Genomic DNA, 16,368 nt, shown 5'->3' on the forward strand with positions numbered 1-16,368 from the left:
GGCTACCGCTTCCCTCTCTATCTGGAGTTGGACAGCCCTCATTCTGGCCCTATGCTCATTTCTCTGGGGGGAAGTCATTCCCATTTGAGATTCCCTTGAGGCACTAGAAATGTGAGAGCCCCTTGAGGGAGATCTCAACCTTCTATTACCTGAGGGAACTAGGTTAGAGGGTCTGGGGAGGTGCTGGCCCTCTCCATCCCTATGTAGGTCCAAGTTGGCTCGGCTAAGCCTCCCCACTGGTACCTGGGTATCCCCTTGATCATGATCTGACACATTACCATCTGATTCTGGGTCCACCTCACTCTCTGGGGTGTTCTCATTCTCTGGGGGATCTACTCCATCTCCTGCATCTAAGGGAACTGCACTCGCCTTAGCTAAGTCATCCTTGTCCAGGATGGCTATCAGGGAAGGAATGGTGGGGTTGTGACCCCTTTTTAGCCCTCTTGCAATGCATAAGGCACTCAAGTCTTTATGGCTAAGTTTGTCATAGCTGGAAGTTGCCTTGGTAAGGTCAACTGTCACAGGTGAAGAGCCTGAAGCTCCCTCTGTGCCAGACATGACTGCTAGTGAGGTGCAAGTGGTGCACTTACCTACACTAAGTGTTTTCCTACGGTACCTTGCTAGTGAGTTGTAGGCAGGGTGTGCTAATCCCTTTAATCTACAACTACTAAGTTCAGTAGAACTTAAATATGCTAAGCTTTGGTTTATATGTACCTAAGGTACTTGATGTGATCTTTCAATTTGATAAAAAGATTGCACTTGTAAAACAACAGCAAGCTCAAATCCGCACCGCTGCACACCAATGTGAGAAGTTGGCCTGATATATGATGTTTCAAATTCTGGAACCACCTTGTATCAGTCCAAACAATCCCTTATGATGTCTGGTTGTAAGTCAACCTTATAGACAAGCTATCCTAATGGTAGCATGGACTAAGCAGCCTTCAAGGCTTAACTCTAGAGGTCGTGTTAAGCGAGCTGTTTTACCAATCACAATCCTGTAGTATCAAATGAAAGGACACCACACAAGTATATATTATAAAAATATATGTATTTATTACTAGAATACTCCTCTATACTCTTTATGAGTCTAGAAGCACAAACGTTTAAACAAAAGCACAGTTAAACATACAAAGTTGCACAATTATGGATGAGGGCGGGTGGCCACTCAAACCATATATTATGAAAGTGGTATAAGAGATACCAATTGAACAGTGGTTAGGCCTAGGGCCTAGGGAATCGCTGGGAGCAGTCGGGACTAGCAATGCGTGATGACAAAATAGTTTGCGCTAACAAGGCAATTACCACAGACTCGGCGCTCCATCAGGTGGATACGGAACTGAAGCAGGATACATACTCTTTAGATACCTTCCCTCCTATTTCCTTACAAGAAACTTCCTCATTAATACTACAGATTAAAAGTGGTAGTCCAGATGATACCATCCCTGCTAGGATAATGCCTGCCCTAACAGAACAACTCTGCCCCACGATTGAAAAACTGGTGAATCTCTCACTCAGCTCAGGTATCGTCCCCAGAGAATGGAAACGAGCTCTTGTCAGACCCATAAGGAAAAATACTGCCATCCCATGGACTGACCTAGCCAACCTTAGACCCATATCCTTACTACCATTCTTAGGGAAACTGATTGAAAAGCATGTAAACCATCACCTGTCCAGATACATCGAACTTGCTGGCGCCCTGGACTACTCTCAGTCAGGGTTCAGGCCAAAACACAGCACGGAATCCACCCTCCTGTCTGTCACTGATGATCTACATATGTTCTAGGAAAAGGGCCTCTCAGTGATCCTGGTTCTATTAGATCTGTCGGCAGCGTTCAACACTGTGTCTCACACCATCTTGACCGATCGGTTGTCGAACGTTGGCATCAAAAACTAAGCCCTTGACTGGTTGAAGAGCTTTCTATCCGATCACACCCAGAGAATCACCATGGGTGCGTATCGTTCAGCGGAAGTAGAGATCTCTAAAGGGGTGCCACAGGGCTCCTGTCTAAGCCCAACCCTTTTTAACATCTATGTGGCACCCCTGGCAAGAGTGATGCGCAGATATGGTTTCATCCCAGTATCATACGCGGATGATACGCAGCTTCTCTTCCCCTTTAAGACTCTCTCCGCTAATGTAAGAAACTCTTTTTCATCAGGTATGAAAGCAGTGGCAAACTGGATGTTCTTCAATTGCCTTCAGTGTAACGTCAGCAAAACTGAGGTAATGCTGTTTGGGGAAGCTAAAATTCTATGGACTCCAGATTGGTGGCCGCAAGACATAGGAGCAGTTCCAGAACCCAAACAGGTCGTGAAGAATCTTGAGATTCGATTTGACCAAGATCTGTCACTCAAACAACATACTAACTATATCTCAGGAATATGTTTCCATACCATTAGCCTGTTACGCAAAGTTTTCCCTCTGCTACCTGACTCCGTTAGGAAAACTCTTGTTCAGGCATTGGTTTTAAGTCGGATTGACTATTAGTAGTAGAAACAAGCTTTATTTCGATATATTGTACATATCTTAAAAAGCATTACAATACAATAAAAAGATATTAAAAACTCATTACATTGATAAAAGCATTTTGTTTCTTGTTTAAAAACATACAAATTAAACATTGGCACAAGTACGGATGGTATTTATGGCAAACTCAGTAGCCTAGAGGATCTAACCCGCCACGCCCAACCAAGGAATTTGGCCAGGCAACAGGCAAACAGAGGGCGGGGGTCTGATCTTAGGATTCATAGGGCCTCCAGATGAGATCTAGTACCGAGGCTCCTGCAGAGTGGCTGCAGCCAAACACGGCGCGGGACTGCATAGGCTGGACATTCAAACAGTAAAGAGAGACTGACTCGGGCCTGTTTACACAGAAAGGGCAATATGATGTTGTTTGCGCCGGTATCTTCCACCTAGCAGTCAGTTTCCCCACTGGCAATACGCCCACCCTGAACTTAAAATATAGTGCCCTATCCCACGATTTGGAAATCATATCCAAATATGGTTCACAAAAGGGGACCTCCTTGACCATCAGAAATTCTACAGTGGTTTTACACAATTTGGAGTTGCAGTTTCTGCCATCCGTCACCCATGACCAGTATAACTTCTTTAGGATCAGTTAAGGCGGGGCAGTTCTATTAGCCCAGGCATCCTCAAGGCCCAGGTCATGAAGAAGGCACTTAACTTCTTTTAGCCAACGGACCTTGTGCCAACCAGATGTTGAGAGGAGTTCCCTTAAGCCTTCGGCATAACTAGACAGTTCTGGTACCCTCCAAATTCGTGCCCATAGGAGGAGGGGGCGCAACCTCGCCTGATCACTTATTGGGCGAGTACCCGCATCTAAGAGAAGTGGAAGAGATGGTGTACTATGCGGTAAGCCCATAAGGTCTTTGTGGAATTTATTTTCCGAACGGGTCAAAAAGTCTACTTTCTGAACGCCCCATAGTTCAGACCCATACAAAGCTGCACTCACCCCCCTTGCCCTATAGATGTCCAGTACAGGACCGATGGGTTTAAGTGAAGAAGCACGTTGTTCCTTCAGAAGTGCCCTACCACCCTCTTGTGAGTTAACAATATCTTTTGATGATGGGATTTCCAACTCATGGAATCACATAGGCGGATGCCTAAGTAATGGAACTCTTTTACCCTCTCGAGTGGGACAGAGTCCAAGGAAGGCGGGATAACAGTTTTCCTCGGAGCGTTTAAGACCAGGAACTTAGTTTTACCTACATTAATAGCAAGACCCCTAGAATCATAAAAGTTCTTGAACCTGGTGAGTAGACATTGCAGGCCTACTGGGGTTTTTGAGATCAGCAGGGTGTCATCTGCAAATAGGAGGGTGGGGATTTTCCTACCGGCCAGGGAAGGTACGTCTGCTGATTGTTTGAGTAGATGCTCCACCACTCCGTTAACATATAAAGAATACAGAGTGGGGGCTAGCACACAGCCCTGGCGGACACCCCTATTTACAGGAATACGTGATGTTTTTTGACCCTGGTCACCCCACCTGATCTGTGCAAAGTTATTCTCGTGCAACTTTGAAAGCATATTAAGTAGGTATGGGGGAATTCCCAATGCATCAAGGACACTCCACAGTTGGACATGTGGGACCAGGTCAAAGGCAGTCCGTAAGTCTATGAATGCAAGGTACAGACTGCCCTAGCCCAGTACAACCACTTTCCAGTAGATCATTAGTAACCGGAATGTCTGTTCAATAGTCCCGTTCCGGATCTGAAACCAGCCTGGTAGTCCGGGAGTATTTGTTTTTCCTCGACCCACTGCAAAACCCTTCCTAGGACTACCTTGCCAGCTACCTTCTGTGTGGAGTCTAACAAGCTGATTGGGCGGTAGTTAGCGGGGTCGTCCCGGCACCCCTTTTTGAAAATTGGGACGACCTCCGCGCCCTTCCATGAGTCCGGTAGGCACCCACCCATCAAGGCAACATTCAGAAGTAAGGCGAAGAGTCTGCTCCACTCTTCTGGGTTAGCCCGAAGTAGGTCACCTGGGATACCGTCAGGTCCCGCAGCCTTGTTCGGAACCAGGCACTTAATCGCCCCCTCTACATCCTTGGCGGAAAATAGATTAGCCTCATTTTGATGATCAGGACATTCAATGTGCGGCAGAACCGACGGGCTGTCTGGAGGACCCCCAGATAAGGAGTAGAGCTGGGAAAAATGGGTAAACCACGCCTCCCCGGTTATATTGCATGTTAGTAGGGAATCTGCGGGTTTATCCCTTACTCTCATCAATTCCCAGAAGCCCTTCGAGTCTTTCTTGGAGCTAGCCGCCATTAGATTATTCCAAAATTGAGTTTCGTGCTCGACCCTAGCCGTGACTAGTGCCTTTTTGTAGCCTTTCCTAGCAAGACTGATGTGTCCAGCAGCCTTAGATTTCACTGCTCTGATGAGTTCACGTTTTGCAGAGCGACAGGCAGGGGAAAACCAGCTCGCGCCTCCCTTAGGTACACCTCTTTTCTTGTCCCTTACGCCTGCTGGTTGGGCAGTGAACAATTCACCTAGTGCTTTGGTTGTTTCTGTAAAAAGTTTCGGGACATCAAATTTGCTGAAACCCGGGGAGTCTAACCGCAGCTTCACAATAGACATTATAGATTTGGCTAGTGTCATCCTTCCTTCATCCGCAGCAACTTTTTTCCATTTTAGCCGCCTACCACAGTTCAAGGGGCATACTTCGTGCGTTGATTTCCATGTGTGTGAGGGTGGAATTGGGTTCATACCTGTAGGAGAGTAGGGTCTGCAATCCTATGATCACCCAGATTTTTTGCTTTTGTTTCACTGGTTTACGACTTTCTCTGGCTGCGGGCCTGCTAATCAGACCCACAGCCTGGCTGTTCTCTTTCTAAATTACGATATGTACCCTAGGTGCATTTACCAATTGGTACTGGGCCACCTTATCAGACCCTGTAACTCAGGGCATAGGTGTACCCAGGGCCGCCAGGGGCTGCAGCATGTATTATGCCACCCCTGGCTGGCCTCCTAAATTTGACACAACTGGCTGCATGACAGCTGGGGCGAAGTCGTGTAATCACACTTTGCTTTAGATATAGTAGCCCTATATCTAACCATACAATGGACACCCGAGTTCCTATCAGTCACTCCTATGGCAGGCCTTGACAACCCTGAAGGCAGAGTGCGTGGGCTCGTGTGAACGGTGTTCTGGCCCGAGCCGAGCCCGGTTGCAGCTTGCGGGATCAAGACCCAATGGCTGTTCCATGATAACGTGTACCACATCGGTAACTTCGGTGTCGCGTTATCAAGACATGTCGAGTAAGGTGTCATACGAATCGGGACGCTGCCCTCTCACCAACGCTGGCGACGAGGTTAGCATTCCGCCCTTCTAGAGGGACACGACATGTACGTAACTGTGAACCCCGGTTAAAGTTAACTAAAGCCTCAGCTCCACAAAATGGATGCTGCCACCACAGACACGAGTCTGACCTCCTGCTGCTGGGAGTCCTTCCAGCGAGGAGAGCTGGGACAAAGGGTTTCCTGTCGAGGGCGGTGTTCGCACCGTCCCAGACAGGGTTTGTGTATTCTGGGTAGGTAGGGCTTTTGCGAGAAGGTGACTGCGGAGTGGCACCCCGGTGCTCACTACGCATCTGCCGGTCAGAACCAGTTCCAGGGGCGCCAGCCCTGGCCTGGGGAAAGTCCGGCAGGGGAGAGGGGTGTAACTACCCCCCTTCCTGGTCCCACCCTTAGGGCAGGACCTAGTCATGTACCCACCCCTTTCTTTAGGATAAAGACCGGAGCGGGGACCCTTCCAAATTAGATCATCTTTGAATCAAGAATACTTTCTACGAAAGGACTTCGAGACTCTTCTCAAGATTTCTCCCTTGTGACTAAGGAGTAGTCACCCTGCATCAGCGGGCACCACCTAAGAACTCTGCGGTTTGCTGCAAGTCCTTCCTCAAGGAATCCGACGGCCCAGCTCGACGAGAACCGGCTTCCCTGGCACCTCTGACCTCTACCCACGTCATCAGCCCAGCTGTGATCTGTGGGTGCGACGAGACCTCGAGGGACCGGCCATCATCAAAACCTGCACGCTTTCTTAACCAGCACGACCATCGAAGCAATTCTCTGGTGAGTGCTTTGGGGTCCGAGAAGCCCCGACCCTGAGCCGCTCCAGCACCGAAGTGCAGTCTCCCAGCATCTCCACGATCTGCGTGGGGCCCTTCTGCTCGCTGCTCAGCACGTTGTCTGGTCACTAGCCGCCGGCTTGTGCCCTTCTGTGACGACACCCGACAATCAACACTGCTGGTCTGGTTGCTCCAGACTGGCCCTTGCTTCCATCTTTGAGAGAAGCACCCCGGACCCTCCTGGTCCACTCAAGACGCCATCTTAGGCCCACCACGTGACCCCGAGATCTGCCAAGGCTTGTTGCCCCATCCTGGGCCCAGCGACGCCGACAGCATCATCCTTCGTGGGACAGCTCGCACCTCCACCGTGGTCGCCGACAACGCCTCCTGGTCCGTGAGACTGCCGAGCCTAGCGTCGCCCACTCACCTGGTCGAGGTGACGGCCAACCGGTGCCTTCCTGGTACCCTCTGACTACTGGCTAGTAGTACGAACTTGGTCCCCTCTGCTTTCAGGTATCATCAATCTCTGATCCAGGCTTGGATCTCTTCGAACTATTCATCACTGGTCGCCGGCCAGCAACTCCTTTTCTTCCGGCTCCTGGCTCGTCAGCGAAGACCCCGACGCCTGTAAGACTTGTGCAGCCGCAGCCCTCGTGGCTAGGTAACTCGGCATTTCGGTGCCTGCATAGCCTCTTTACTCTAGGGTCCCGAGTCCCTCGCTTCCGACTTGCCTTATCGGGTCCGCCCGAGACCTTAAACTTTCCGTGTCCTCGGACACTTGTTTTAATTGTGCACTTGAAGTATTTTCCTAAGAGATTTGGTTTGTGCTTAGTACCCTGTCCTCATAAAGAGTACAGGGCTGTTGTGATTCTTAATAAATATACTGTTTATTTTCATAACACTTGTGTGGTGTCCTTTCACTTGGTGTTCAAGGGGTACATGTGTGGTAAACAGCTGGCTTAACACGCCCTCTCGAGTCTTTAGCCTTAGACTGCTCGTATCCACGCTACTAGGATAGCTGGTCTATAGGTTGACTTACAACCAATCACCATAAGGGTCGTTTGGAACGATACATAGCGGTCGCTAGAATAGCGAACGCTGCATATCGGGCCAACTTCTCACATTGGTGAGCAGCGGTTGGGATTTGAGCTTGCTGTTGTTTTTACCACACGTATCCTAAGAATATCTTGTTGAAAGATCACATAAGTACTGTTAGTACATATAACTAAAGCTTAGAATACTCTGAGTTCTACTGAACCAGCTGTTGCAGCTCCTCAAGGCTTAGCACACCTTGGCTGCAACTCCTAGCAAGGGAACAGTAGGTAAACACATAGTGTAGGTAGGTGCATCACTTACACCACACTAGAAACAGTATGTCGGACAAAGGAGGAAACTCTGAGTCTCCCCTTGTGTCAGTTGACCCTCCACAGGTCATCCCTTCGAGATATACTGTGCTGAGCTTCAAGGAGTTAAGACAAGTGTGTCACTCCAGGAAGATCAAGCAGGGGTCTAACCCCACAACGTCCTTTCTGATTGGTCTCTTGGAGACTTATGATGCCAGAAAAGCTGAGACCCTTCCCAGCTCTTCTAATCCAGAAAGTGACATGCCTCCCCTCGAGGGAACCAGAGACGATCCTGACCTCATCCACCTCGCAACTGAGAACGAAGATGTGGAGGATGATGAGGATGAGGATCCCTCTGGGGATGAGGCAGATAAGGGACAGGTAGAAGTCGTTCGACTCAGCAGGTCCAACTTAAGCAAACATGATAGTGGTACCGGGGGACCCCCAGCGCTACTGTCAGGTCGGCTTAACATTGGGAATGGACGAGCCCGATCTCTGGCGAGAGACTCTGGCAGATCCCTTCAAACCAATGGCTCTCACAACTCTTCTCAAAGAGGGATGACGTCCCCTCAGAGGAGAGTGTACGAAGCTAAAGAAAGGGCAGCTAATCTGAGGATCGAAAGGGAAGAACTTGCCCTGGCCAAAGAAAGGCTTGCCTTTGCTAGAGAGCAACAGTTAAGTGGGGTAGTCCCCACTGGTGGCAGCAATGTACCTAGCAATAGGGAAAGGAGTTTTGATACGAAACACCTTGGGAAGATAGTACCCCCCTTTAAACAAGGGGACGACATCCACAAATGGATTACTGCTTTGGAGAGGGCCTGCACTGTGCAAGGTGTTCCCCAGAGTCAGTGGGCAGCTATCTTGTGGCTCTCCTTTGAAGGAAAAGGAAGAGACAAGCTCCTCACCACAAGGGTGGAGGATGCTAACGATTACCAAGTCTTGAAAAACACACTCGTTGAAGGGTTCGGCCTAACCACTGAGCAGTACAGGGTGCTGTTCAGGGATACCCAGAAAACGCAGTCTCAAGACTGGTCTGACTTTGTCGATTGTGCCACTAAGGCTTTTGAGGGCTGGTTGCTGGGCAGTAAGGTTACTGATTACGAAGGATTGTATAATTTGATGATGAGAGAACAAATTTTAAACAATTGTCAGAACCAGTTGTTGCATCAGCATCTTGTCGACTCGGATCTGACCTCTCCCCAAGAATTGGGAAAGAAGGCAGACAGATGGGTTCGTACGAGAGTTAAACAGAACCAGGGCCAGAATCAAGGTGGTCAGAAGAAAGCAGACCAAAAGGGTAAAGATTCTAAGGGGGAACAAAATGACCAGAAGTCTTCGACAGGTCCCCAACAACCCAAAGAGGGTGGGGGTCAGGCTCCCCAAAAGAAGAAAGAAGGCCAATCCAAAAGATGGTGCCAGTACTGCAAAAGTAAATCTCACTGGTTTAGTGAGTGCACCAAGAAAGGAGGAGGGCAGACTCCTGCCACTGCAGCCCCTAAGGCACCTGTGCCCCCTAGTACAGTCAGCAGTGGTAGTGCGCCTCCCAAGGGTTTAGTAGGGTTAACCCTGGGTTCTGAGGGGCGTGACAACTTAGTTGGCACACTCACTCAGGCTGTCCTTGTCAGTACAGGGGACGTGGACGTGTCCCCCGACATAAGTCCCAATACTTTGGGCAAATACAGACAGACGCCTTTCATAAATGGAAAGATGGCTCAGGCCTATAGGGACACTTGTGCCAGCGTCACCATGGTGACGCCTAACTTTGTGGACCCTGGACAGATCATGCCAGGTACAGAATTCCTGGTGACCAATGCAAGCAATGTCACTACCAATCACAGTATGGCAATTGTAGCTTTCTCCTGGGGAGGGGTAACTGGCCAGAAGAAGGTTGTAGTTAGTTCAGACCTCCCAGTGGATTGTTTGTTGGGCAATGATTTGGAGTCATCACAATGGTCGGAAGTGGAGCACCGGACTCACATGGAAATGTTAGGTTTGCCAGCACATGTGTTCGCTGTGACCAGGTCACAGGTCAGGAAATGCCCCACTGAACAGGTGCTGGATCCTGGAACAACGGACCAGACACCTCCCAAGAAAAAGAGCAGTAGGGTTAAGGCTGCGCCTTCCCCCTTGCCCCAGGTCGTGGATCAAGTCTCAGAGGAGGCTGACCTACAGGAATTGAGGGAAACTGAGCCTAGGGAATTCGAACTTGATCAAGTTGAATTCTTGGGTTCAGGGGGACCCTCAAGGGAAGACCTGGGGAAGGACCAGTTAGACTGCCCTTCTCTTGAACCCCTCAGACAGCAGGCTGCTGCTGAGGCTGCTGGGAACGCCACAGGTACCCACAAGGTATACTGGGAAGACGGACTCCTGTACACTGAGTCAAGAGACCCCAAGCCTGGCATGACCAGGAGGCTGGTTGTACCCTTGTCTCAGCGAGGTTTCCTACTTACCTTGGCCCACGAGATTCCCTTAGCAGGTCACTTAGGCCAGACGAAGACGTGGGACAGGCTTGTCTCGCACTTTCACTGGCCTCACATGAACGAAGATACCAAGGAGTTTTGCCGCTCCTGTGTCACCTGCCAAGCCAGTGGTAAGTCAGGTGGCACGACAAAGGCCCCCCTTATACCAATGCCTGTGGTGGGGGTGCCCTTTGAACGGGTGGGGATCGACATCGTCGGTCCCATGGAACCACCAACAGCATCAGGGCACAAGTTTATACTGGTGGTAGTGGATCATGCCACCAGGTATCCTGAAGCTATTCCCCTTAGGACCACTACAGCACCTGTTGTGGCAAGAGCCCTAGTTGGAGTATTCTCCAGAGTGGGCTTCCCTAAGGAGGTCGTCTCCGACAGAGGTGCAAACTTTATGTCGAGCTACTTAACTGCTATGTGGAAGGAATGTGGTGTCAACTACAAGTTCACTACACCCTATCATCCACAATGCAATGGGCTGGTTGAGAGATTCAACCGGACCCTGAAAGGGATGATTCATGGACTACCGGAAAAGCTTCGGCGTAGATGGGACGTCCTGATCCCCTGCCTCTTGTTCGCCTACAGAGAAGTCCCGCAGAAGGGGGTTGGCTACAGCCCTTTTGAACTTTTGTACGGACATCCTGTAAGGGGACCCCTGTGTTTGGTGAAGGAAGGATGGGAGAGACCTCTCAAAAAGCCTGCAGCCAACATAGTGGACTATGTGCTTGGCCTCCGCTCGCGGATGGCTGAATACATGGAGAAGGCATCTGAAAACCTTAAGGCCAGCCAAGAACTCCAAAAAGCTTGGCATGACCAAAAGGCTGTCTTGACTGTTTATCAGCCCGGACAGAAGGTGTGGGTGTTGGAGCCAGTGGCCCCAGCAGCACTCAAGGACAAATGGTCCGGGCCCTACACCATCCTGGAGAAAAAGGGAGAGGTCACCTACCTGGTCGACCTGGGAACTCCCCGGAGCCCCCACAGGGTGCTTCATGTCAACAGGCTCAAGGCATATGTCGACAGGAAGGACATGAGTTTGCTCATGGCCCTAGATGAGGGACAGGAAGAGGAGAGTGACCCTCTCCCCGACCTGCTCACTCAGAATCCTGACGATGGATCGGTAGATGGTGTTGTCTTTTGTGGCAGCCTCTCCGAACATCAACAGAGCGACTGTAAACAGGTTCTTCAGTCGTTCAGACATATGTTCTCTCTAACCCCCAGTCAGACCAATTGGTGCACCCATGAGGTTGACACTGGTGACAGCTTGCCCGTTAAGAGTAAAATCTACCGGCAGCCTGATCACGTTAGAGACTGCATCAAGAGTGAAGTGCAGAAAATGTTGGAGCTGGGAGTCATTGAACCCTCGGATAGCCCTTGGGCTAGTCCCGTAGTTCTAGTGCCGAAACCTCACACCCCGGGCGGTAAGAAAGAGATGAGGTTCTGCGTAGACTACAGGGGTCTCAATGCAGTCACTAAGACTGACGCCCACCCAATACCTAGGGCAGACGAGCTTATCGATAGGTTGGCTTCGGCCAACTACTTAAGTACGTTTGACCTGACAGCTGGGTATTGGCAAATCAGGTTAGCTGAGGACGCCAAGCCTAAGACCGCATTTTCAACCCCTGGTGGGCATTATCAGTTCGTGGTGATGCCCTTTGGTCTGAAAAATGCACCTGCCACCTTCCAAAGGTTGGTGAATCAAGTCCTTACTGGGCTGGATGACTTCTGTGCGGCGTATCTTGACGATATTGCTGTCTTTAGCTCCACCTGGGAGGATCACCTGGTCCACCTGCGGAAAGTGTTAGAGGCCCTGCAAGCCGCAGGCCTCACTATCAAGGCCACCAAGTGCCAGATAGGGCAGACACAGGTTGTATACCTGGGCCACCTTGTAGGTGGAGGCCAGGTTCAGCCACTGGAGAGCAAGATACAGTCAATCAGGGACTGGGCTCCTCCAACCACCCAGACTCAGGTTCGAGCTTTCTTGGGCCTGACTGGATACTACCGGAAGTTTGTCAGGAACTATGGTTCCATCGTGACACCATTAAACGAACTGACAAGCAAGAAAATGCCAAAAAAGGTTCAGTGGACAGCGAGCTGTCAAAAAGCATTCGATGACCTAAAGCAGGCCATGTGCACGGCGCCTATCCTCAAGAGTCCGGACTACTCCAAACCATTCATTGTCCAAACAGATGCTTCTGAGTTGGGTGTGGGAGCTGTTCTTTCTCAACTGAATTTTGATGGTCAAGACCAGCCCATTGCTTTTATAAGCAGAAGGCTGACCCCTAGAGAGAAGAATTGGTCAGCTATTGAGAGGGAGGCCTTTGCTGTGGTTTGGGCCCTGAAGAAGCTGAGGCCATACTTGTTTGGCACTCACTTCAAGATTCAGACCGACCATAAGCCCCTCTTGTGGCTAAATCAGATGAAGGGTGAAAACCCCAAACTGCTTAGGTGGTCCATTTCCCTACAGGGGATGGACTTTACAGTGGAACATAGACCTGGTACTGATCATGGCAATGCCGATGGGCTCTCCAGATATTTCCACTTAGAGCAAGAAGACTCACCTGGTCAAGGTTAGCTTATTGTTCCGACGTTTGGGGGGGGTCATGTAGGAGAGTAGGGTCTGCAATCCTATGATCACCCAGATTTTTTGCTTTTGTTTCACTGGTTTACGACTTTCTCTGGCTGCGGGCCTGCTAATCAGACCCACAGCCTGGCTGTTCTCTTTCTAAATTACGATATGTACCCTAGGTGCATTTACCAATTGGTACTGGGCCACCTTATCAGACCCTGTAACTCAGGGCATAGGTGTACCCAGGGCCGCCAGGGGCTGCAGCATGTATTATGCCACCCCTGGCTGGCCTCCTAAATTTGACACAACTGGCTGCATGACAGCTGGGGCGAAGTCGTGTAATCACACTTTGCTTTAGATATAGTAGCCCTATATCTAACCATACAATGGACACCCGAGTTCCTATCAGTCACTCCTATGGCAGGCCTTGACAACCCTGAAGGCAGAGTGCGTGGGCTCGTGTGAACTGTGTTCTGGCCCGAGCCGAGCCCGGTTGCAGCTTGCGGGATCAAGACCCAATGGCTGTTCCATGATAACGCGTACCACATCGGTAACTTCGGTGTCGCGTTATCAAGACATGTCGAGTAAGGTGTCATACGAATCGGGACGCTGCCCTCTCACCAACGCTGGCGACGAGGTTAGCATTCCGCCCTTCTAGAGGGACACGACATGTACGTAACTGTGAACCCCGGTTAAAGTTAACTAAAGCCTCAGCTCCACAAAATGGATGCTGCCACCACAGACACGAGTCTGACCTCCTGCTGCTGGGAGTCCTTCCAGCGAGGAGAGCTTGGACAAAGGGTTTCCTGTCGAGGGCGGTGTTCGCACCGTCCCAGACAGGGTTTGTGTATTCTGGGTAGGTAGGGCTTTTGCGAGAAGGTGACTGCGGAGTGGCACCCCGGTGCTCACTACGCATCTGCCGGTCAGAACCAGTTCCAGGGGCGCCAGCCCTGGCCTGGGGAAAGTCCGGCAGGGGAGAGGGGTGTAACTACCCCCCTTCCTGGTCCCACCCTTAGGGCAGGACCTAGTCATGTACCCACCCCTTTCTTTAGGATAAAGACCGGAGCGGGGACCCTTCCAAATTAGATCATCTTTGAATCAAGAATACTTTCTACGAAAGGACTTCGAGACTCTTCTCAAGATTTCTCCCTTGTGACTAAGGAGTAGTCACCCTGCATCAGCGGGCACCACCTAAGAACTCTGCGGTTTGCTGCAAGTCCTTCCTCAAGGAATCCGACGGCCCAGCTCGACGAGAACCGGCTTCCCTGGCACCTCTGACCTCTACCCACGTCATCAGCCCAGCTGTGATCTGTGGGTGCGACGAGACCTCGAGGGACCGGCCATCATCAAAACCTGCACGCTTTCTTAACCAGCACGACCATCGAAGCAATTCTCTGGTGAGTGCTTTGGGGTCCGAGAAGCCCCGACCCTGAGCCGCTCCAGCACCGAAGTGCAGTCTCCCAGCATCTCCACGATCTGCGTGGGGCCCTTCTGCTCGCTGCTCAGCACGTTGTCTGGTCACTAGCCGCCGGCTTGTGCCCTTCTGTGACGACACCCGACAATCAACACTGCTGGTCTGGTTGCTCCAGACTGGCCCTTGCTTCCATCTTTGAGAGAAGCACCCCGGACCCTCCTGGTCCACTCAAGACGCCATCTTAGGCCCACCACGTGGCCCTGAGATCTGCCAAGGCTTGTTGCCCCATCCTGGGCCCAGCGAAGCCGACAGCATCATCCTTCGTGGGACAGCTCGCACCTCCACCGTGGTCGCCGACAACGCCTCCTGGTCCGTGAGACTGCCGAGCCTAGCGTCGCCCACTCACCTGGTCGAGGTGACGGCCAACCGGTGCCTTCCTGGTACCCTCTGACTACTGGCTAGTAGTACGAACTTGGTCCCCTCTGCTTTCAGGTATCATCAATCTCTGATCCAGGCTTGGATCTCTTCGAACTATTCATCACTGGTCGCCGGCCAGCAACTCCTTTTCTTCCGGCTCCTGGCTCGTCAGCGAAGACCCCGACGCCTGTAAGACTTGTGCAGCCGCAGCCCTCGTGGCTAGGTAACTCGGCATTTCGGTGCCTGCATAGCCTCTTTACTCTAGGGTCCCGAGTCCCTCGCTTCCGACTTGCCTTATCGGGTCCGCCCGAGACCTTTAACTTTCCGTGTCCTCGGACACTTGTTTTAATTGTGCACTTGAAGTATTTTCCTAAGAGATTTGGTTTGTGCTTAGTACCCTGTCCTCATAAAGAGTACAGGGCTGTTGTGATTCTTAATAAATATACTGTTTATTTTCATAACACTTGTGTGGTGTCCTTTCACTTGGTGTTCAAGGGGTACATGTGTGGTAAACAGCTGGCTTAACACGCCCTCTCGAGTCTTTAGCCTTAGACTGCTCGTATCCACGCTACTAGGATAGCTGGTCTATAGGTTGACTTACAACCAATCACCATAAGGGTCGTTTGGAACGATACATAGCGGTCGCTAGAATAGCGAACGCTGCATATCGGGCCAACTTCTCACATTGGTGAGCAGCGGTTGGGATTTGAGCTTGCTGTTGTTTTTACCACACGTATCCTAAGAATATCTTGTTGAAAGATCACATAAGTACTGTTAGTACATATAACTAAAGCTTAGAATACTCTGAGTTCTACTGAACCAGCTGTTGCAGCTCCTCAAGGCTTAGCACACCTTGGCTGCAACTCCTAGCAAGGGAACAGTAGGTAAACACATAGTGTAGGTAGGTGCATCACTTACACCACACTAGAAACAGTATGTCGGACAAAGGAGGAAACTCTGAGTCTCCCCTTGTGTCAGTTGACCCTCCACAGGTCATCCCTTCGAGATATACTGTGCTGAGCTTCAAGGAGTTAAGACAAGTGTGTCACTCCAGGAAGATCAAGCAGGGGTCTAACCCCACAACGTCCTTTCTGATTGGTCTCTTGGAGACTTATGATGCCAGAAAAGCTGAGACCCTTCCCAGCTCTTCTAATCCAGAAAGTGACATGCCTCCCCTCGAGGGAACCAGAGACGATCCTGACCTCATCCACCTCGCAACTGAGAACGAAGATGTGGAGGATGATGAGGATGAGGATCCCTCTGGGGATGAGGCAGATAAGGGACAGGTAGAAGTCGTTCGACTCAGCAGGTCCAACTTAAGCAAACATGATAGTGGTACCGGGGGACCCCAAGCGCTACTGTCAGGTCGGCTAAACATTGGGAATGGACGAGCCCGATCTCTGGCGAGAGACTCTGGCAGATCCCTTCAAACCAATGGCTCTCACAACTCTTCTCAAAGAGGGATGACGTCCCCTCAGAGGAGAGTGTACGAAGCTAAAGAAAGGGCAGCTAATCTGAGGATCGAAAGGGAAGAACTTGCCCTGGCCAAAGAAAGGCTTGCCTTTGC

This window comes from Lissotriton vulgaris, chromosome 11, assembly GCF_964263255.1.
Source record: "Lissotriton vulgaris chromosome 11, aLisVul1.2, whole genome shotgun sequence".
NCBI lineage: Eukaryota > Metazoa > Chordata > Amphibia > Caudata > Salamandridae > Lissotriton > Lissotriton vulgaris.